The sequence below is a fragment of the Geotrypetes seraphini genome, chromosome 4 (assembly GCF_902459505.1).
Source record: "Geotrypetes seraphini chromosome 4, aGeoSer1.1, whole genome shotgun sequence".
NCBI classification, from domain to species: Eukaryota; Metazoa; Chordata; class Amphibia; order Gymnophiona; family Dermophiidae; genus Geotrypetes; species Geotrypetes seraphini.
Genome location: NC_047087.1, coordinates 97,133,875 through 97,157,595, shown reverse-complemented (window position 1 = coordinate 97,157,595; position 23,721 = coordinate 97,133,875). Strand labels below are relative to the sequence as shown.

The following is a 23,721-nucleotide window of genomic DNA, read 5'->3' as shown; positions in this document are numbered from 1 at the left end:
TCCAACAATTTCTAAAGCTAAGATTAATCATGATATTTTCCAAAAAGATGTGTTTTCAATATTTTTCCATAGACTGAATATGATGCAGAAATTATATATGAATACCAATACTAATTTACAGGTACAGGGGATTTGGGGTGGTGTTGGGGGTTTGGACGCATCCAGTGGAAGGAGGGAATGGGCATCCCGTCTGCCGTCTATTTCTATGTTTCTATGTAAAGGTCAGAGACTCGTAAGGCAGTCTGACAAGAACAAGCTTGAGGCACACTGGTGGGAGGAAGACTCATGCTATCAACTTCCATAGTGCTCTTTTCATTGGATAAAATGGAGCTCATCTGTTTCCAGCACTTTTCACCAAATTTACTGTGAAAATAATCAAATGTAAAACATTGTAAGAGGCCGTCTAACCCATTGGCTTCTCAAAGGCTACCAGGGTCTGGAAAAGAAGGAACAGGAAAATAGCATAATGCAAAATGTGGTGCCTGCACTTCCAGACAACTGAGGGCTAGATACACTAAAGCCTCCAATCATCTAACAGTTTGATTGGTTCAGTGACTGATCGTATTTGCCGACCCGATGCTCTAAACAGGCTCGCCGCGTGGTTTTCCAAGCAGTTCTACATTCTCCAATTCTAGCATGCAAATTAGGTCATTAATATTAAAACCAGGCTTCCTATCAATGCCCTAAACTTGCATGCCAGAATCAGGTTGGTAGGACTTACCCTGAAAAGCCAACAGCTTTACACCTGTCTACCTGTTTTTTTCATCTTTTTTCTATGGGCACAGATGATGGCCCTCCCCAACGACCCCTCAGTTGTCTGGAAGTGCAGGCACCACATTTTGCATTATGCTATTTTCCTGTTCCTTCTTTTCCAGATCCTGGTAGCCTTTGAGAAGCCAATGGGTTAGACGGCCTCTTACAATGTTTTACATTTGATTATTTTCACAGTAAATTTGGTGAAAAGTGCTGGAAACAGATGAGCTCCATTTTATCCAATGAAAAGAGCACTATGGAAGTTGATAGCATGAGTCTTCCTCCCACCAGTGTGCCTCAAGCTTGTTCTTGTCAGACTGCCTTACGAGTCTCTGACCTTTACATAGAAACATAGAAATAGACGGCAGATAAGGGCCCACGGCCCATCTAGTCTGCCCACCTTAATGTCCCTCCCCTACCTTTGCCCTGTGAATAGATCCCATGTGCCGATCCCATTTGGCCTTAAAATCAGGCACGCTGCTGGCCTCAATCACCTGTAGTGATTGACTAGTGGAAGACTATTCCAGCGATCAACCACTCTTTCAGTGAAAAAGAATTTCCTGGTGTCACCTCGTAGTTTCCCGCCCCTGATTTTCAACGGATGCCCTCTTGTTGTCGTGGGACCCTTGAAAAAGAAGATATCTTCCTCCGCCTCGATGCGGCCCGTAAGATACTTGAACGTCTCGATCATGTCTCCCCTCTCTCTGCGCTCCTCGAGCGAGTATAGCTGTAATTTGTCAAGCCGTTTTTCATATGGTAGATCCTTGAGTCCCGAGACCATCCAGGTGGCCATTCTTTGCACCGACTCCAGTCTCAGCACATCCTTGCGATAATGCGGCCTCCAGAATTGCACACAGTATTCCAGGTGGGGCGGGATCTATACAATGGCATAATGACTTCCGCCTTACGACTGACGAAACCCCTTCGTATGCAGCCCATGATTGGTCTTGCCTTGGACGAAGCCTGCTCCACTTGATTGGCAGACTTCATGTCCTCACTGACGATTACCCCCAAGTCTCGTTCTGCTACCGTTTTTGCTAGGATCTCGCCATTAAGGGTATAAGACTTGCATGGATTCTGGCTGCCCAGGTGCATAACTTTGCATGTTTTGGCATTGAAGTTGAGTTGCCATGTCCTAGACCATCGCTCCAGTAGGAGTAGGTCGTGCATCATGTTGTCGGGCACTGAATCTTCGTCTGTTGTGCATTTGCCCACTACATTACTCAGTTTGGCGTCATCGGCGAATAATGTTATTTTACCTCGAAGCCCTTCTGCCAAGTCTCTTATAAAGATGTTGAATAGGATTGGGCCCAAGACTGAGCCCTGTGGTACTCCACTAATCACCTCTGTCATTTTGGAGGGGGTGCCGTTCACCACCACCCTTTGGAGCCTACCTCCAAGCCAGCTCCCAACCCATTTCGTCAATGTGTTACCTAATCCTATAGAACTCATCTTGCTCAGTAACCTGCGGTGTGTTACGCTGTCGAATGCTTTGCTAAAATCCAGGTACACGATGTCCAGGGACTCCCCAATATCCAGCTTCCCTGTCACCCAGTCAAAGAAGCTGATCAGGTTGGATTGGCAGGATCTCCCCTTAGTAAATCCATGTTGTCGGGGATCCCGTAGATTCTCCTCATCCAGGATCTTATCTAATTGGTGTTTGATTAGAGTTTCCATTATTTTGCTCACTATCGATGTTAGACTCACTGGTCTGTAGTTTGCTGTCTCCATCTTTGAGCCTTTCTTGTGGAGTGGAATGACGTTAGCCGTCCTCCAGTCCAACGGGACGCTGCCAGTACTAAGGGAGAGGTTGAAGAGCGCGGACAGTGGCTCTGCCAAGACATCACTCAGCTCCCTAAGCACCCTGGGGTGCAGGTTGTCCGGCCCCATTGCTTTGTTAACCTTGAGCTTTGACAGCTCACCGTAGACACTGCTGGGCGTAAACTCAAAGTTACTAAACGGGTCAACTGAGCCAACCCTTGTCTGTAGCTGAGGGCCGAGCCCTGGCGCTTCTCGGGTGAAGACTGAGCAGAAGTATTCATTTAATAGTTGGGCTTTTTCCGAATCCTTTTCCACATAGTCTCCGTCTGGTTTCCTAAGACGTACAATCCCGCCTGAGTTTTTTCTTCTATCACTGATATACCTGAAGAAGGATTTATCTCCCTTCTGGATGTTCTTTGCTAGAGACTCCTCCATGAGGAATTTAGCCTCCCTGACTGCTGTTTTGACGGCTTTTGATTTGGTCAGGTAGTCTGCTCTAGAGTCCTGCTTCCCTGATTGTTTGTAAGAGATGAATGCTTTTTTCTTCTCCTTGATCAGGTCTGAGATCTCCGCAGTAAACCACTGTGGCTTATTATTCCTTCGCCATTTACTTACTGATTTTACATAGCGGTTTGTTGCTTCTTGTATGGTTGCTTTCAAAGTCGACCACATGTCTTCCACGTTATCGGTTTCTTCTTGGCTTTGTAGCGCCTGGTGAACGAAGTCTCCCATTTCTTTGAAATTTGTGTCCTTGAATTTGAGGACTTTGGTTAGTGTAGTAGATTTAGTGAAACCTTTCCTGATATTGAACCATACCATGTTGTGGTCACTGGAGGCCAATGTGTCGCCCACCGAGACCTCTGTGACACTTTCTCCATTGGTAAGTATCAGGTCCAGTATTGCCTGATCCCTTGTCGGTTCCAACACCAGTTGCCTGAGACTTGCTCCTTTCATAGAGTTTAATAGCCTCCTGCTGCTGCCGGAAGCAGAGGTAAGTGTAACCCAATCCACATCAGGCATGTTGAAGCCACCTAGCAATACTGTGTCCCCACGCAAGGTGATATTTTCTATATCTTCGATTATTTCCATATCCAGGTCATCCTGTTGTCTTGGGGGTCTGTAAATTACGCCAAGATACAAGCATTTGTCCTTCCCTCTGGCCAAATTAACCCAAAGGAATTCCCCAGTATACTGGACATCTGAGATTCTCGTGACCTTAATGTCATCTTTAGTATATAATGCTACACCCCCTCCCATCCTACCCTCTCTGTCCCGGCGAAGCAAGTTGTAACCCGGTATGACCATGTCCCACCCGTGGGAGTCTGTGAGCCAGGTTTCGGATAGAAAGTGACGGCAGAAAACATAGAAACATAGAAAGTGACGGCAGAAAAAGGCCGAGGCCCATCGAGTCTGCCCACACCGCTGACCCACCCCCCCTATTTAATCACTCTCTGATGACCTTTCCCTCCTAGAGATAGCGCCACCACATCCAGGTCGGCATTCCTTATTTCTGTTTCCAATTCCAGGATCTTGTTTCCTAAACTGTGTGCGTTGAAGTACATAGCCCTCCATGTTATATTTTTGTTACGTCTCAGTGGGGATATTCCTGCTTGAGCTATTTGAACACCTTTAGCATTGTTTGTGTTATTTGTGCTTTCCTGAGGCTCAGAACCACAATGTGTACTCCCCATATACCCAGAACTACAGTGTGTACTCCCCCTAGACCCGGAATTACAATGCTGAGGCTGCCAAAATGAGCGAGAGTGAGTGTGTGTGTATGATTTAAATAATAGTTCTGTGTACGTATGTACTTTTCCTATATTGTATGCATATAATTTATTGATTTTCAATGATTTGCATTGTTTGCATTACAATTAATTGTTGTGAACCGCCTAGAACTTTTTGGGTATGGCGGTATATAAAATAAAATTATTATTATTATTATGTTGGTTTTGGGTTTTCTTACTAGTTTTGCATAGAACTTCTGTTCTAAATGAAAGAACATCTTTAGAGGTTGGGAAGTAAGATCAATACAAGGCAGACTCCTATGGTCTGGGTTCTACAAATGGCAAAAAACAGATCAGGACCATGACAGGCATCGGCTTCAATGGCAACTCCAGTATATCTGGTAGTACTACAGAAATGATAAGCAGTAGTAGCGGGGAAGTAGGACCAATGCCAGGCAGACTTTTATGGTTTGTGCCCTAAAATTGGCAAGGAGAGATTAAGAGGAGTGAGAAAGTAGCAAGCATGTTGAAACAAATCTTTGCATGTTGTGACATGTCTCAAGTTTACTCATGCACAGTTGCAGCTCAGTGCGAGTCTAACATTCCAAGAGACAGGATGTCAGGAGAGTCCTTGTGTGAATCAAGTAAGAAACTGCTAGATTCAGTGATAAAATTTCTCATAAAAGAAGGGAAAAAGCCAAAGGAGATCCATGAATGCATGACTGCAGTTTATGGTGAGTCTGCCCCATCATCCTACAAAGTAAAATTTTGGAGCAAGCAGTTTAAATGAGGTAGAGAGTCCATTGAAGATGACCCTCACATTGGACAGCCTGTGGAAGCAACTTCTACAGAAAGGTGCAAGAAAGTCAAGGATTTAATTTTATCAGATGAATTAAGGCTTCTTGAATAGTTGAAGAAATGGGCATCTTGGCAGGTACAGTTTGGAAAATAATTCATGAAAAGTTGGGTATGTCCAAGGTTAGTGCAAGATGGGTTTTAAGAATGCTGACATCATGTCAGAAGGCTAAGAGGCTCCAGTGCTGTCAGGAGAACTTGGAGAAGTTCCTTGAAGACCAAGTGAAGCAGAAGAATCAAAAGTCATCCCCCACTCCAAAAATGTTCAAGACAGAAAAATCTGAAGGCAAAGTCATAGCAGCTGTCTTCTGGAATGATGAAAGGCTTTTACTTCTGAAGTTCATGTCACACAAGACAACCATAACAGGGAGAGTTAAGCCAACACAATGATCGCTTTGCGGGAGTCAGTCAAGGAGAAAAGACACAGAAAACTCACAGCAGATGTGCTACTTCTTCATGACAATGCGCCAGTGCACATGTCATGACAATCACAGGCTACCATCCGAGAATGTGGGCTTCAGAAGCTGAACCATCCATCCTATAGTCCTGACCTAGCTCCGTTGGATTATTTCGTGTTATAAGTTGTGAAGAAATCTCTCCGTGGACTATACTGAAAAATAAAACAAAAAGATTTTGAAAACTCTTCGTTCCTACTGAGGTAGATAAATTATTGAACACCCCTCATATATCAGAGTTTAATCATGACGAAATGGAACCTGTGCAGAGTGCCAGATTCAACTCTGGCCACCTTGTTGGGCAGAATGGACGAACCATGCAGATCTTTATCTGCCAATAGTTGCTATGTAACCTAAATTATAGATAACTGTAGTATGGGGGTCCAGGACAACTGCTCTGTTTGCATTCTCCCAACCCTGTCCTTGCCAGAACACTTCATGCCATTTATAGATGAAGAGCATGTTTTCCTTATTTGTACATCCAACTGAAAACTAAAGCACACAGTATCCAATTTATTCTATTAGCTAGAAATAGCATTTATGTTTAGTGAATCATCCTTCTTTGCAAATTTAAATCATTTGAGCAACCTTGGAATTCTTTCTAGGCTATGCAACAGTTCAATCTTGCACGGTTTGGTTTTGGTAACCACAAAAATACAAAGATTGCCAACCTAAGACCAACTGGTCGGTAAAGAGATGTGCTGAGAACATCTCTAGACACAAAAAACAAAGATAACAAGTAAACATTGTGTTCTTTAAAAGTCATTCTCCAATGTTAGATTAAATCCAGACTAAAAATAAAGAGTTTTAAAGACTTTTTTTTTCCATATGCCAATATAATTATTGTAAATATAACAATGATACCAATGGTTATTTTCTTAGAAAGGTTTTCAGTAGGGTGATGAGGGGCTGGAGGGTGTCTGCATCATCTTTCTCATCTTTCCTACCCACCCACCCACCCACTCACTGACCTTCCCTCCTGTCTTTCTAATGATCTCGGGCTGCCACATTGCTTCAGCAGCTGGTGGCACAAGCATTGCCAGCCACCATAGACAGTTGGATTTTTGCTAGCTGTTGGGATAAGTTCCACCAGCTGTACCATCCATGAGTAAGTTTAAAAACTCTCTGGCCGGCATGTCCCAGCTGCTATTCTTGTATAGCCAAGAGGTGCTGATCCATGAGTTTAAAAATTCTTGTGCTGATTAAAATGTTGCCGTAAGTTAAAAAGCTAGCTTCTGGGTCAATGACTGACTAGAAAATCGCCAACGAATAAGCTGTATGCATTGAACTCAATCCCATATTTTTATTTATTTATTCATGAACATAACGTCTATCATTCCAAACAAAAAAGGCAGTTTCATCCAACTCATATTACAAGGTAGATTTTCTGCTTGGAAAGCCCACTTTTAATCCTCAGTATGATTTACCTTACAAACTCTACCTACTGGTGGAATTTATTATGTTTAACGTATAGGTATGAAGCATACATTGCTAAGAAATCGGACTCTATGCATATTTTTTCACGAAAGTGGTCTTCACCACAATTGTTTCTTGCTCTGAAATAGACGATGTTATGTTCTTGTACCTAGTTTCTAAAGTTTATGCTTTTCCTTTTTATACGCGGACTGCTTAAATCTACCTCCCTCCCTTATCCTTTTCTTATGTTTATCTTCCCCTCCGCTGGATTTTATTATTGTACATGTTAACTCAAAAAATTACAAATAAACTAAGACTTAAAAAAAAAGAATAAGAGGGACTAGGATGAAGTTAAGAGGTGATAGGCTCAGGAGTAATTTAAGGAAATACATTTTTACAGAATGGGTGGTAGATGCGTAGAAAGTCTCCCGGAAGAGGTGGTGGAGACAGAGACTGAGTCTGATTCAAGACAGTTTGGGATAGGCATGTGGGATCTCTTAGAGAGAGGAAGAGAGATAATGGTTACTGGGGATGGGTAAACTGGCTGGGCCATTTGGCCGTTATCTGCCATCATGTTTCTATATCTCCCTCTTGTTTCAAGTTTCAACTTTTATTTTAATTTGATGAATCGCTTAATTTAGATTCAAACAGTGAATCGCTTAATTTAATTGTTACTAAGCAAATTACAACAAAAAATAACATTTATTTTAACATAATGCTTAAAAATTTTTAAAACAGTAGTTAAGACCAACAGACATAGAGACCGACTGAAACAATAGGTAAAAAAAAAAAAATTAAAAAAGGCAGAACTACAATTTAATATTTTAGGGTACACAAGAGAACCACCTGACAACCCAACTGTTGCTGCTACTGCTTCTTCTGCCGTACACCAAGAGTAGCACTTTCCCACCTCCCTCCCAGCCGCTGTTACTGCTTCTCCCCCAAATGAGCAGCAGTGGCAACAACACAGCCTGCCCCACTCTCCCGTGCGGCTGCACTTACGGCCTCAGTATGCGCAGCTGCTTGTCACGCCCCTCCGATATCCTCTTCTGGTTAATCTGGGAGAGCTGCCTGCCGAGCATAAAGAGGCTGCCAGCGTGGCCCTGTGGGAGAGTGAGGCAGGCTGTTTTGCCACTGCTGCTGCTCATTTAGAGAAGCAGCAACAGTGGTCAGGACAGTGGCAGGAGGGAGGTAGGGCAGTGCTGCTCTTGGGTGCATGGCAGTCCAGAACTGCTGTGCGGGGTTGCGAACAGAAGTGTGCAGCCACGCTGCTTAGATGGAACACTGCGCTTACCCCTATGAAAAAATAAAATGGCAGGCCCAAGTCCACCCCCCCCCCATCCCCTTCCAGGTCTACCTGGATATTCTGGCCTGTTCAGAATGGCTTCCGAGACATTTAGCAACAGCCTCATGGTACTAATCAAGTGCCGCAAGGCTGCTACTCGAGGTCATGGCAGTCATTTTGAACAGGCAGCCATACCGGGCAAAAGTGATGCCCACTTCTGTTTAAATCACTTTGAATATTGGTGTTTTGAGATTATGGGAAAGCGTGCACCATCCCGATGCCTAAATTTCAGCACCATTTGTAGCCCGCGTGACTTGCTTACTCATAATGTATAATACCGCTGCACTAATGCACTTGTATTCTATAATCTGAGCACCCAGTAGCGGTTACATTTAGACATTCAGATTATAGAATTGGGGGATAGGGAGTAATTTTATAAAGGCATTTATAAGAGTATCCCTTCAATGATCAGATTATAGGTACTTTTATGCGGCACAATGCAGAAAGTTCAGGGTGGGTTTGGGGGGAAGCATGATCATTTACATGTGTACTTTATAAAATACATGAATTCATATGCATCCTATAACTATCCCTGGTCTCAAACTGCTGTAAATGTCCATGCCTTCCCTTTAGCTGCAGTTTATGCCGGATATTTGCATGCATTTTGTAAAGGAAGACCACTCCTCCCCCAAAACATAGACACATGCATAAACATACACATGTGGCCCTCATGTTGATTCTTTGTCACAGAGAAGGCAAAAGTAGTTCATTTTTTATCTTGGGCTGGCTTTCTCCTACTGCATGCATGGGCTTGCAGGTTGCATGACAAGCAGGATTACAAATGCATATAGTGTTCTATAATTGCATGTCGGCACACCAACTACCGTTATCTGCCATTATTGCGCCTACAGTTAGGCACCTAATTGGCACATAACTTATGGCACACTATGTTGAATTACTCCCATTACAGGGTACAACCAGATCTGCATCTGACTTTCATGAAGAAACAGGGTTAGTCTGCAATCCTACAGAGAGAGAGAGAGAGAGAAGAAATGTATAGACCAATCCAAGAGACTTCGACAAACACTCAACTTTGCAACGGTCCCTATCCTACACACACAATTAGAAACATAAAAACATGATGGCAGATAAAGGCCAAATGGCCCATCTAGTCTGCCCATCCACAGTAACCATTATCTCTTTCTCTCTCTGAGAGATCCCACGTGCCTATCCCTCTTGAATTCAGACACAGTCTCTGCTTCCACCACCTCTTCCGGGAGACTGTTCCACGCATCTGCTACCCTTTCCGTATAAAAGTATTTCCTCAGATTACTCCAGAGCCTGTCACCTCTTAACTTCATCCTATGCCGTCTCATTGCAGAGTTTCCTTTCAAATGAAAGAGACTCGACTCATGCACATTTATATTACGTAGGTATTTAAACATCTCTATCATACCTCCCCCTCTCCCGCCTTTCCCCCCAAGTATACAGATTGAGATCTTTAAGTCTGTCCCCATACTCCTTATCACGAAGACCACACACCATTTCAGTAGCCTTCCTCTGGACCAACTCCATCCTTTTTATATCTTTTTGAAGGTACGGCCTCCAGAAATTGTGAACAATATTCTAAATGAGGTCTCACCAGAGTTTATACAGAGGCATTGATACCTCCTTTTTCCTACTGGCCATACCTCTCCCTGTGCAACCTAGTATCCTTCTAGCTTTCGCCATCACCTTTTCAACCTGTTTGGCCACCTTAAGATCATCACATACAATCACACCCAAGTCCCGCTCTTCCGTCGTGTACATATAAGTTCTTCACCCCCTAAACTGTACCATTCCCTCTGGTTTTTGCAGTCCAAAAGCATTACCTTGCATTTCTTAGCATTAAAGTTTAGCTGCCAAATTTCAGACCATTCTTCAAGCTTCGCCAGATCTTTCTTCATGTTATTCACACCATCCGGCGTGTCTACTCTATTGCAGATTTTGGTATCATCCGCAAAGAGGCAAATCTTACCTGGTAACCCTTCAGCAATATCATTTATAAAAATGTTAAAAAGAACAGGCCCAAGAACAGAACCTTGAGGCACACCACTGGTAACATCCCTTTCCTCAGAGCGATCTCCACTGATCACTACCCTCTGTCGCCTTCCACTCAACCAATTCCTGACCCAGCCCGTCACTTTGCGACCCATCCCAAGGGCACTCAGTTTATGAATGTATGAAAAGTAATATTGTGCTGATGGTTCTTTGAATTCATGTGGCTATTTTTCTGATATTCTTAGCTGCACGTTGCCTCCCCCCAGATGCTGAAGCCTTAAGCAATCATGCAACTTGCCTAATAGTGCTGGCCCTGGAACTATAACTAGTTTGATCCAAGACTATCAGGGCACATGTGCACTCCTCACAGGATGTTTATTATAATTTTCGATATGTTCCCATTCACACGCTAGTACATACAGAGAAATGGTACTTCAGAATAAGGATGATTTCCATGCACTCTGTTTAAACTTTAACAGGACTTGTACCCTCTGTTCAGTGAATCCCAAACATAAATTGTCTGTGAGATGAAAGGGCCCTATAAGAGTCTTAGAGGCTAAATACTACAAATACTTAACTAAAAAGAATGAAAATCTTTACCATCATTCATGCTGTATAGCATTTACCGTTAAACTGACAAATATTTTCCAACAAATTACGCCCACTTCCATGAAACATAACTGCCATTCTTTGCACAGTGCATTTAGCAATCCTGCAAATCCTCCCACACATGGTGACTGATACTAATGTTAACAAAATTGTGCTGGAGTTAGCTCCTTATAAATAATTCTGCAAGTCCAGTTCATCAACGGGTAAAAGCATTTCCAGTTGTACACAACAGCAACCCACAAAAATGAAAACCACCATTACATGTTTGTGCAGTCTCCACCACCAATATTTTCACTGTAATACAGTAGCGCTTGCACAAGATTAGCGAGCGCTAGCTGAAAAATTACCGCCTGCTTAAAAGGAGGCGGTAGCAGCTAGCGCGCGGGGCATTTTAGCGCGCGTTAAGGCCCTAACACACCTTTGTAAAAGGAGCCCATAAAGTTCTGCAATGATTCTAATATAGCTAATGGCATTACAATATATAATTATTATACTATGGGTTATTTTATTTAAATATTTATTACCTGCTCTACATACAATTCTAGACAGGGTACAAATTCAGATACATAATAAAAATCATACATAAACTGTAAACATAATGAACTTGACAAATTTACAAGTGGAAGGGCATAATCAAAACAGACGTCTAAATCCGTTTTTGGCCTAAGGCACTAGTCGGCCAAAGTCGATTCTTGAAAAATACGTCCAAAATTTTTTTTCTTCAAAAATTGTCTACTTCTACGGCCGTTTGACCGTCCAGACCGCTAGTACGTCTATCTTTATACTACATTCTCGTCCAAAAAAAATCGTTCAAGTCCCAAATGTCTAGAACAAGACCTTTTGGATGTGGGAGGGGCCAGTAAAGTGATGGACTTGCCATCCAGACATGGCAACAGAGTAGTGAGGCACCTTACAGGGCAGTGCTGTGAACTTCACAAAAAGGGTGCCACATAAACATCTCACCACAACTCTCTTGTGAGCCCTCCAAAACACCAACAAAACCTACTATACCCACCTGTCTACAACCCCAATAGCCCTTATGGCTGCAGATGCCATCTATATGGCAGTACAGTAGGGTTTTAGGGGGTTTTGGTGGACTCACATTTTCCATCATGAATGCAGTGGTTAGAGTGGCTTATGGGCCTTGGTCCTCCTCTCTATGGTTCACTAGCCTACCCCCTAGACTACTTAAGATACCTCTATTAGGATTTACTATGCCAGGTGCTGATGTTCTAGATTCCGATTTTTATGGCGGTGTGGGAGGGGTCAGTGATCACTGGGGGAGTTTGTGTGGGTCTGTACTTTGTGTCTGCAGTGGTTATTCTGGTCACTTTGGATACTTTCTGGGCACTTAGACCTGGTTTTAGATTGCCTCAGTCACAACGTATAAGTTCCGTACACACAGCCTCGTAAAACTTTCAATTATCCCTGAAGTACATCTAGGTTGGCCCCAACCACTCCTTCAAAAAAAAAAAAAAAACCTTTCAGCTCTGGGCGCACAGCGGGATTCAGAGGCCTAAAAAGTTTCTGGATACGTCTAAAAACCCATTTTGATTATTGGCACTTGGACGACCTGCCTTTAAGGTTGCCCAAGTACTGATTTGGGCGGGTTTTTAGATGTATTTCTGTTTCAATTATGAACCCCATACTGTATAATAAAAATAAACAAACATATACAAATGCAGGTTATAAATGCTGCCCAGTTTTTATTCAGACTAATTCATTAGTTGTGTGGATATGGAAGCTAACTTTGTATTGCAATTTTATATTTTTAATTATTATAAAGGTGGGGCCCAATATTCGAAGGACTTATGCTTCTAACTTTGAGTTATACTCTTAAATTGGCCTTTTGAAAATTTACTGGTGCTGAATGCCTAAATTTATATTCATAATTTCAATAAACTCCAAAATTTAGGAGCATACAATGGGGGTGGCAAATGGGGGTGGATTTAGGGTGAGGAAAACAAATTAGGAGCTCAGGAGTGATTTTCAGCACTAGGATCATAAATTAAGCTTATTAACCCCCTCTTTTACTAAGCTGCGGTAGAAACCCATGCCACGGCCCGAAGCACTAAATACTACAACGCTCATAGAATTGCTATGAGTATCGAAGCATTTAGTGATTTGGGCCACAGTAGAAACCTCTACCATAGCTTAGTAAAAGGGGGAGGGAGGGGGTAATATAAGCAAACCAATGGCAAGCCTAAATTTATAAGCATAGCTTTTAAGCTCCTAAATAAAGACAAATTTTTAGCTGAAAAGCTAGGCTCCTAAATTTGGCTGAAAACAGGACATAAATTTAAGAGCTTAGCAGACCTGTGATGAACAACTGGCTTTACTACTAATTAACAAAAATGGACATTTTGATTTGACGCCAATTAATTAGAGGCTCACATATCTAAATGTTCCATCTCTTATGTATAGGCCTGTCAGACTACTGATGATCAAACATTATGAATGAGATTTTAGAAAGGATAACCAACTCAGGATAAAGACATCTAGGTTGGTCCATCACTGAGTGTACTAGTAGTTTAGAACATGATTTGCTGATGTACAGCTTGTTCTAAAACATCTGAGAAATGGAGATCCACGTGCTGGTGATATCCAGCATGAACATCCATTTTATAAACTGAAACATCCAAACTATGAAAGGGAAAAACAAGGGACATGGATGTCATAATGGCAACACAGGAATATCAATGTTTTAAAATGACTGCATAGACATCCATGTGGTGTAGAGCAGTAGTTCCCAACCCTGTCCTGGAGGACCACCAAGCCAATCGGGTTTTCAGGATAGCCCTAATGAATATGCATGGAGCAGATCTGCATGCCTGTCACTTCCATTATATGCAAATATCTCTCATGCATATTCATTAGGGCTAGCCTGAAAACCCTATTGGCCAGGTGGTCCTCCAGGACAGGGTTGGGAATCACTGGTGTAGAGGAATAGCCCAATGGTCAGAACACCGAGCTCATTATTAGAGATCCTACAGTAGTTCAAATCCTAAAACTTAAAGCAGTGGGCTGACAGCCAGGGTATTCTAGTTCAAATCCTACTGCAGCTCTTTCTGATTTTTTTTTAAGTGTCAACCCTCCAGGGACATAAGAATACGTCAATGTGCACTGCTTCAATAGCCTTTGGGCCAGTGGCGTACCTAGGGTATGTGGCACCCGGGGCCCATCATTTTTTGACACCCCCCCCCCCCCCCCCTCATGTAAAATTTTTTTTTTTTTTTTTTTTTTTTGCAATAACCATGAAATGGAATAAATGGTCAGAATAGAAACAGGCAGTGAAAATTTTCTTTTTTCTTTTTTTTTTTTTCCAAAGTATTTTTATTGAGAATGGCAAAAGGTCCAGACAAGCAACCATGGTCTGTACAGAAACTTATACATTATCAAAAAGAACACAGAATGAGAGTAACAGCAACAACAAGCATGAACAAGCCTCTCCCAAGAGAAAATTGCCAATGAGAGGCATAGCAATACACAACAAAAGGCCAAAACTTGGGGCAAGCAAACAAATCCCACCCCAGAACCCACAAGAATAATAAGCCGGACTAGACCCTCAGCCATATTTTATAATGAAAAAAAACCCCACAAGCAACAACACCCAGACCGCTCACCAGACACACCAATCCGCACAACAAGCACCCAAGAAACACCCAGCCACCACCCAGACAAAACTACCAGACACACCTACCCCACCAAGCCCAGACCCAACCCCCCCTCCCCAGAGAGTGCAAGCGCAAAGTGGACCGTGAAAAGGGCAGCTGCAGAAGTGGAAAGCCCCAGATAAGTAGGTTAGCTAAAGAAAGCCCACAGATAGAAGAAATCAGGATAACAGAAGTTCCAACAAATGCTCCCACAGAAAATTTTCTTTTATTGAACCTCATTTATGTAACCATTATTCCAAACATAACATAACATAAATTATGTCTGAATTGTCATGACATCAGAAGTACATATGGAGTAGTTGCAGGTGATGCTTGGGACAGTTCTGATTATGTTAGTTTGGTTTTATGTGTTTTTTTAATAGAAGGGTTTTTATTTCTTTTTTTAAGGTTTTGTAGTTTGTGGTCGAGGTCAATAGGTTGTAGAGTTGGGGGTCAAGTGTTGCAGCTCGAATGGCTAGGAGGTTGTCGAACAGTTTTTTTCTTTTGACGTTTTTGGTTGGAGGGTGTGTGAATGGTGCGTGAGTTCTCCTATGTCTGTTTGAAGTGGATTGAATTATTTAGCTGAAGAAATTAGTTACCCCCCCCATTCCACACACATTAATTCTCTTCCATTTTTGTTCCCATTATAAAAAAACACTGATAAGTTCCCAGGAAAAAAATACATTAAAATAAGAAGTGAAAACAAAGGCCCCTACAGATGAGAACATAACATAAGAATAGCCTAACTGGGTCACACCAATGGTCCATCATGCCCAGTAGCCCATTCTCATGGTAGCCAATAGTGCTGCCCGATTCAGAGAAAAATATTTCATTCGATCCGATTCACCCTGTTGAATCGATTTTTCGATTAGATTCACTGTTAATGACACCGCTTTTTAAGTTTAAACAAAGTATAACAATAAATTTCACAACAACAATAAATTTCACAAAGTACTTAAAAAAAAAAAAAATCACATTTTTCCATTAAAGCAGTTCTGGAGACATTTGCTTGAACAGTCTTTTTTCCCAGTCCATAAGCAAGCAATATGAAAAAGATTTCCTTAATTATCTACTCAAACATTTTTGCTATTTACTTTCATTGTACCTATACTATTATTCAGTAGAAAAAATGGACTTAACTGTGCAGGAAATGAATCTCCTCATACACCCACCATATAGTGCAAAAATGTGCAAAGGTCTGTTTTTTTCTTTCGATCACTACATAGCCTAATGCCACACAAGCAGCGCTGTTACAAACATATTCTGAAGGTCAATGCTAAGGTTGACAAAGTTTCCTTCCTTGGACCAGAAGGAGATACTGACAAACCACTGGAAGAGATTCTAAAACAACTACCCAGAAATAACACCCAAAGACCCACTCAGTGTGTGAACCAGTTGAGTGGAGTGGACTAACTGGGGGTGGAAATGGGCCCAGAGTTTGCTCAGCAGAATTTCCCAGACTACCTCTTCCTCTCAACACACTGACATGCTACCACCACCACCAACACTAGGAACACCTCACCGAGTATGCCAGCAATGCTTATAAACTTTATAAAACACATTATTATATTTTCTTATAAAGCATATATTTTAACTGAACTCAGCCTTGCCATTCACAAAAATAGAAAAGTTCCCATTTCAAGCTGTCTCATGTACACTTTTCAAATCTAACATATTGTAATCACAAAACAGAAAATAAAATTATTTTTTCTACCTTTTGTTCTCTGATCAATATTCAAATCTTGTTGGTCCCAGGCTCTTGTTGTCTTGCTTGCCAGGGTCTCCTTTCTCCGTGCTAACCATCCGTCTGCCATCTCTGTTCTCCCCTTCCGTTTCCCTTCCCTCTCCCGGAGATCTGGCATCTTTCCTTTTTTTTGTCTCCATCCACAGATTCACCTTTTCTCAACTCCCCACCACCCCAGGATCCACCATCTCTCCCTTTCTGTTCCCAACTATCCTCCTATCCAGTATCTCTATCCCCCCTCCACACCATCCCCTGTTTCCAAGTTCTCTCCCTTTCTGTTCCTTCCCTCCCTAAATCCCATTATGCACCATCTCTCTCCCACTCCTCTGTTTTTAGACCCATTATTTCTAACCCCCAAAGTCTGGCATATGCATGTATCTTTGAACCCCCCCTTCCCTCTCTCCCTCTGTGTACTTTTACACCAGGACCCCCCTCCCCCGGAGGTCTGTCCCCCCTCCGAAGGGCTACACCCCACCCCTGAAGACCTGCACCCCCCGAAGGACTTTACCTCCCACCCGAAGGTCTGTCCCCCTCTGAAGGCCTAAACCCCACCCCTGAAGGACTGCACCCCCCCCCCCGAAGGCCTGCACTCCCTTGAAGGTCTGCACCCCCCCGAAGGCCTGTCCCCCCCTTGAAGGCCTGTCCCACCCCCTTGTAGGCCTGTCCCCCCTTTAAGGCCTGCCTGCCTGCCTTTCCCCCCCTTGAAGGCCTGTCTCCCCCTTGAAGGCCTGCACCCCCCTTGAAGGCCTGCACCCCCCCTTGAAGGCCTGTCCCCCCCTTGTAGGCCTGTCCCCCCCCTTGTAGGCCTGTCCCCCCCCCTTGTAGGCCTGTCCCCCCCTTGAAGGCCTGCCTGCCTTTCCCCCCTTGAAGGTCTGCACCCCCCCGAAGGCCTGTCCCCCCCTTGAAGGCCTGTCCCACCCCCTTGTAGGCCTGTCCCCCCTTTAAGGCCTGCCTGCCTGCCTTTCCCCCCCTTGAAGGCCTGTCTCCCCCTTGAAGGCCTGCACCCCCCTTGAAGGCCTGCACCCCCCCTTGAAGGCCTGCACCCCCCCTTGAAGGCCTGTCCCCCCCTTGTAGGCCTGTCCCCCCCCTTGTAGGCCTGTCCCCCCCCCTTGTAGGCCTGTCCCCCCCTTGAAGGCCTGCCTGCCTTTCCCCCCTTGAAGGCCTGCACCCCCTTGAAGGTCTGCACCCCCCCAAAGGCCTACACCCCCCCCCGAAGGTCTGCACCCCCCTGAAGGCCTGCCTGCCCCCCTTGAAGGCCTGCACCCCTTGAATGTCTGCACCCCCCCCCCGAAGGCCTGTCCCCCCTTGAAGGCCTGCCTGCCTGCCTGTCACCCCCCTCCCCCTTGAAAGCCTGCTTGCCTGCCCGCCCGCCCCACCCTGAAGGCCTGATGCCCCGACCCACCCCGAAGGACCGCTCGCCCCCCTGGCCTCCCCGCACCACCTATGAACAGCCGCAGCAGGATCGCGAAGTCAGCGTCGGGTACCAGCCCTAAGGGGGTGTTCCCGGCCTTGCCGTTCAGTCCCCCGCCACCCCCGAAGGACCGCTCGCCCCCCTGGCCTCCCCGCACCACCTATGAACAGCCGCAGCAGGATCGCGAAGTCAGCGTCAGCGATCCCTGCTGCTTCCTGCGCCACGGTCCCGCCCCTCCTCTGACGTCAGAGGAGGGGCGGGATCGCGTCGTAGGAAGCAGCGCAGGGATGCTGACGCTGACTTCGCGATCCTGCTGCGGCTGTTCATAGGTGGTGCGGGGAGGCCAGGGGGGCGAGCGGTCCTTCGGGGGTGGCGGGGGACTGAACGGCAAGGCCGGGAACACCCCCTTAGGGCTGGTACCCGGGGCGGCCCGCCCCCCCCGCCCCCCCCCTAGGTACGCCACTGCTTTGGGCTTATATGGAAGCAGCATACATTCAGATTAGTAGGTATTCTGTTGTCCCTGGAGGATTCACATATTAAACAAAATAAATCACAAAGAGCTGCAGAAAGATTTTACACTAGAGTTCTGTGGCTCTCAGCCCACTCTGCTTTAACCATTAGACTATTCTACATGGATATCTATGTGGCCATTTTATAGTATGAATGCAGTGACATAGTAAGGAGAAGGGGCCGAGAGGCTAGGGTGGGTCTGGGTAGAGCTAGAAGGAGGTCCCCAAGGTGGGGTGGGCTGGGCGGTCCGGCAAGGGGGTGGGGGGTGTTGCAAAGATCACGCCGCTTCTGGGGGGGGGGGGGGGTGGCGCAGAAGAGATCAGGCATGTCTCCTGCTGCGATTGTTGCTTCCATGATTCTCTAACTGGTGTTGTATGACAGACGCTGGTTAGAGAATCATGCTTTTAGGCGAAGGATTGGCCTCTCCTTCGCCTAAAATGTTTTGTTTTGGGCATTTGGGTCTTAGGCAATATTTTGGTCAGGAATGTGTTCTAAACATACATGTAGAGGCGGTCCTTGTGATTCTGGGAAAGTTACTTAACTCTCCACTGTCCCAAATACAAATAAGTCTAAGGGGACAGGTAACTTTTATGGGGGACGGCGGGGACGGGCAGGGACAGTGGGAATTCCTTGTGGGGACGGGCAGGGACAGTGGGAATTCCTTGTGGGGATGGGCAGGGATGGAGGGGATTCCTCGTGAGGACAGGCGGGGACAGAGGAGATTCTGACGGAGACGGGTGGGGACGGGTGGGATTCTGGCGGGGATGGGTGGGATTTCTGTCCCCGCGCAACTCTCTAGTCTAAAACCAGTTTTGATTATCGGTACTTGGATGTTCTGTCTTTTTGATCGTCCAAGTACCGACTTATGCCACTTTTTGGACATTTAAAAAAATTATGAACCCCATACTGTATATTTAATTATATAAAGGTAACCCACATATAACAAAACTTGGGCCCAACAGAAGATGGGAGTTGGATTCTAAACCTCTAAAGCATTATTCTTCAACCTTTTTACACCTATGGACCAGTGGAAATAAAATAATTATTTTGTGGAACGGCACCAGTCCACAGACCGGCGGTTGAAAATTGGAGAGAATCTGGCAAAAAACAAACAATGAGTCAGACAAGACAAGCTGGAAACAAAAAATGAAAATATACAAAAATCTGATCAAAGAAAAACGCAATAAGCATTATGTAAAAAAAAAAATTGGTACTTCAAAAATAAACAGCAAAGAATTGTTCAAACTAGTAAAAACAATAACCGATACAACACAAATACTGAAAAAGGACAACGAGCCCACTCCATCGGCACAAACCCTAGCCAACTTCTTTCAAAATAAAATCGCTGAACTAAGAGCAACTCTACCCACAACCACAACAAATGCTCTTCAATACCTCGAACCCCACGACCAAGACACCAGAGTAGATATGATATGGGACCACTTCGAATACCCAAACTGGCATCAGTTCCTAAATTTATTCAACAAGTACACCAAATCTAACTGTATACTTGACGCATGTCCCCCAAAAATCATGACAGTTGCCCCTCCAGAATTTAAAAAGGAATTATTCGCATGGCTAACAACCGCCCTTACAAGCGGAACATTAAACAAAAAAATGGGACACATACTAATCACTCCAATCCCTAAAGATCAGAAAACCTCTTCAGCACTGACATCCAATTTCAGACCCATAGCAAGCATTCCCCTTTTCACAAAGCTACAGGAAGGATTGGTCAACCTTCAACTAGTAAACTACCTGGACAAATTTAACATCCTTAGTGAACACCAATCAGGATTCAGGAAAGGATACAACACAGAAACTGTCTTAGCCTCCTTACTGAACCACCTCTATGATCTCTTTAGTAAAGGCAAAAGCGCACTGATTCTTCAATTAGACCTCAGCAGCGCGTTCGACCTGATAGACCATGAAATCATGCTACTGTGCCTTGAAATAATGGGAATTTCTGGAAAGGCAAAGAAATGGTTCCAAGAATTCCTAACAAACAGATTCTACCGAGTAATCAGCAATGGAAACTACTCCAAACCATGGAAAAACCCGTCAGGCGTGCCTCAAGGCTCCCCACTATCGCCCACCCTTTTCAATATCTATATCGCCTCCTTAGGTCACCTCCTAAAAAAACTAAACTTAATACACTACATTTACGCAGACGACATATCCATTCTAATCCCCTTAAACGACATCACAAAAGAAATTGTAGACAACCTCTCAAACATAATGACCAAAATCGATAAATGGACCACCAATTTCAAACTGAAACTAAACGCAGAGAAAACAAAAGTCTTTTTGGCGAGTCCTAATGACAAAATTACGAGAACATCGATAAAAATAAACAATCATGAATACCCAATATCCAAAAACATAAAAATACTCGGTATCACCCTAGACACACACCTAACTATGACTGACCACACAAACTCACTAGTGAAAAAATGTTTTTTCACGCTATGGAAACTAAGGACCGTAAAAAAATACTTCGACCCAACATCATTCAGGTTGCTGGTACAGGCGCTAATCCTATCCATTCTTGACTACTGCAACATCATCTACCTGGGTATCCCACAAAAAACATTAAAAAAACTGAGACTAATACAAAACACCGCCGTGCGCCTAATTTTCGGACTAAGAAAAAAAGACCACATCAGCCCCTACTATAAAAAGCTGAACTGGCTACCAATAGAAGCGCGAATATTATTCAAATTTGCCTGCACCTGTTTCAGACAAGCCTGGGGACTAGCACCTTCTTACCTACAATCTCACTTCACCCTACACAACCCCACTCGAACAACCAGAAACAAAAACATCTTTGCATACCCAAAGATTACAGGCTGCAGGTACAAATCATTCCTGGACAGAACCTTTAAGTTCCAAGCGAACAGACAGCAAGTTTGGCTGAAAAACTACATAAACGAACCCAATCTGACATATAGTGCATTCCAAAAATCGATTAAAACCGCCCTGTTCGCCAAATTCATTGACCAAAACTGTCCCCTCACTCACTAGGACTTCCCCCCTGTAAACGCCTTTTTCTTCCTCTCAAGAAGCTCCTCTCATGTATTCAGGTATTCTCTACCCATAGAACCCCAATCAACATGTAAATACTAAAGTATTCAGGTACTCACTAACCATAGAACTCCAATTAATATGTAAGTTTCCCTCTTAGATTATTCCCTCCCGCCTGGCCCTTTTATGCCACTTCCGGTGTTATCTTCTGGCCGGCTCCCTCTTCCTCACTGCCGCAGTGCATAAAGCCGCTTGCGCTGGCTTCTTATGCGTTCCGCACCTCATCCGGAAACCTTCTTTCTGACGTTGTGACATCAGAGAAAAGGCTTCCGGTTCAGGCACAGGACGCGCGTAGGAGCCGCTATCCATGGCTTTGTGCACTGTGGCAGTGAGGAAGAGGGAGCCGGCCAGAAGATAATACCGCATTGATCACACCGTGGACCGGTGGTTGAAAAACACTGTCTTGGGCCCGAGGCATGTGCTGGCCCTGCACAGACTGGCAGGAAAGTTTTGTGGACCAGCACCAGTCTGCGGACCGGCAGTTGAAGAACACGGCTCTAAAGTATTCCTCATGACAGACTGACCTAACATATTTGCAATGGAAATGTCTCGCCACACAGTAATAGGATATGAATGTGTGGGCAGAAATCTATGTCACTGTTTTTCAAATATTTTTCATAGAGGTTGACCTTAGGTGGACCAGTTCTGCCATTGTTAAATGTGACATACTTTTCCCGATTCAAGCCTGCATAAGGGTGCAGAGAAACAATCTGCTAACAAATTAGACAGTGTCCACTTAGCAAGAAGATAATATGTGAAAGCAGGAAGAAAACGCTGACTGACAGTCAGTCCAAAAGAGACTTCTTCGCTCCGCGGAAAATGAAGAACTGAGGTACTACGAGCGGGAGTTGGCTGGGAAGGCACTCGCATATGCTTGGTGAGGGCAGTCGCAAATTTTTTCTCAACTTAAAGTGATATTTCACTTTCATACTGTCCGTACCGGGCTCTGTGGATGATGTCACCCATATGTGAGAATATGCTGCCTGCTTGTCTTGAGATAACTGCTTTTACCACATCCTCTAGCAATGCGTTCCAGAGCTTAACTATTCTCTGAATGAAAAAATATTTCCCAGATTGGTTTTAGAAGTATTTCCCTGTAACTTCTTCAAGTGTCCCCTAGTCTTTGCAATTTTTGATGGAGTTAAAAAAAAAAAAAATCAATCCACTTCTACCCATTCAATACCACTCAAGATTTTGTAGTCTTCAATCATATCTCCCCTCAGCCATCTCTTTTCCAAATTGAAGAGCCCTAACGTCTTCAGCCTTTTCTCATATGAGAGGAGTTTCATACATTTTATCATCTTGGTCACTCTTCTTTGAACCTTTTCTTTTTTTTTTTTTTTTAGTTTAATCATCTTTATTAACATTTTAAAATATACAACATCTTTCTTGAAGTAAGGTGAGCAGAACTAAATGTAATTCTCAAGGTAAGGTCTCACCATGGAGAAATATAGAAACACTATAAACAGGGGTAGGGAACTCCGGTCCTTGAGAGCCGTATTCCAATCGGGTTTTCAGGATTTCCCCAATGAATATGCATTGGAAGCAGTGCATGCAAATAGATCTCATGCATATTCATTGGGGAAATCCTGAAAACCTGACTGGAATACAGCTCTCAAGGACCAAAGTTCCCTACCCTTGCACTATAACATTCTTAGTCTTATTTACCATCCCTTTTCTAATAATTCCTAGCATCTTGATTGTTTTTTGTCACTGCAGCTCGTTGGGCGGAAGATTTCAGCATTTTGTCTATAATAACACACAGATCTTTTTAATGGGCACTGACCCTCAAAGTGGGCCCTAGCATTTGGTATCTATGATTTGGGTTATTCTTCCCGATGTGCATCACTTTGCATTTGTCCACATTAAATTTCATCTGCCATTTGGATGCCCAGTCTTCCAGTTTCCTAAGTTCTTCCTGCAAATTTTCACAGTCTGCCTGCATTTTAACAACCTTGAACAGTTTAGTGTCATCTGAAAATTTAACCTCACTCGTCATTCCAATTTCCAGATCATTTATAAATATATTCAATGGCACCAGTCCCAGTACAGATCCCTGGGGCACTCCACTATTTATCCTCCTCCCTTGAGAAAAATGGCCATTTAGCCCTACCCTCTGTTTTCTCTCCAATAACCAATTCTTAAATCCACAACTAAACATTGGGCTCCTTTTACAAAGGTGCGCTAGCGTTTTTAGTGCACGCACAGGATTAGTGCACGCTACCCAAAAAACTACCGCCTGCTCAAGAGGAGGCATTAGTGGCTAGTGTGCCTTTGTAAAAGGAGCCCATTGTCTCCTATCCCATGACTCTTTCATTTTCTCATGAGCCCCAGCTAGTGCCAGGGTAATAAGGGGGCAGAACCAGGAGTTAATCAGGCACCAGCAAAATTCAGTGCTAGGTTTATTTTAGCCAGCTC

At 44.0% G+C, this 23,721-nt stretch overlaps 2 protein-coding genes across 9 annotated transcripts in view; one reads left to right on the top strand and one right to left on the bottom strand.

The window, feature by feature from the left end:
* Positions 1 to 23,721, bottom strand: part of CMSS1 (cms1 ribosomal small subunit homolog) — a 556,569-nt gene that overhangs the window by 133,144 nt on the left and 399,704 nt on the right. The gene's annotated exons all lie outside the window — the stretch shown is intronic.
* FILIP1L (filamin A interacting protein 1 like) overlaps positions 1 to 23,721 on the top strand; it is a 410,054-nt gene that overhangs the window by 67,288 nt on the left and 319,045 nt on the right. The gene's annotated exons all lie outside the window — the stretch shown is intronic.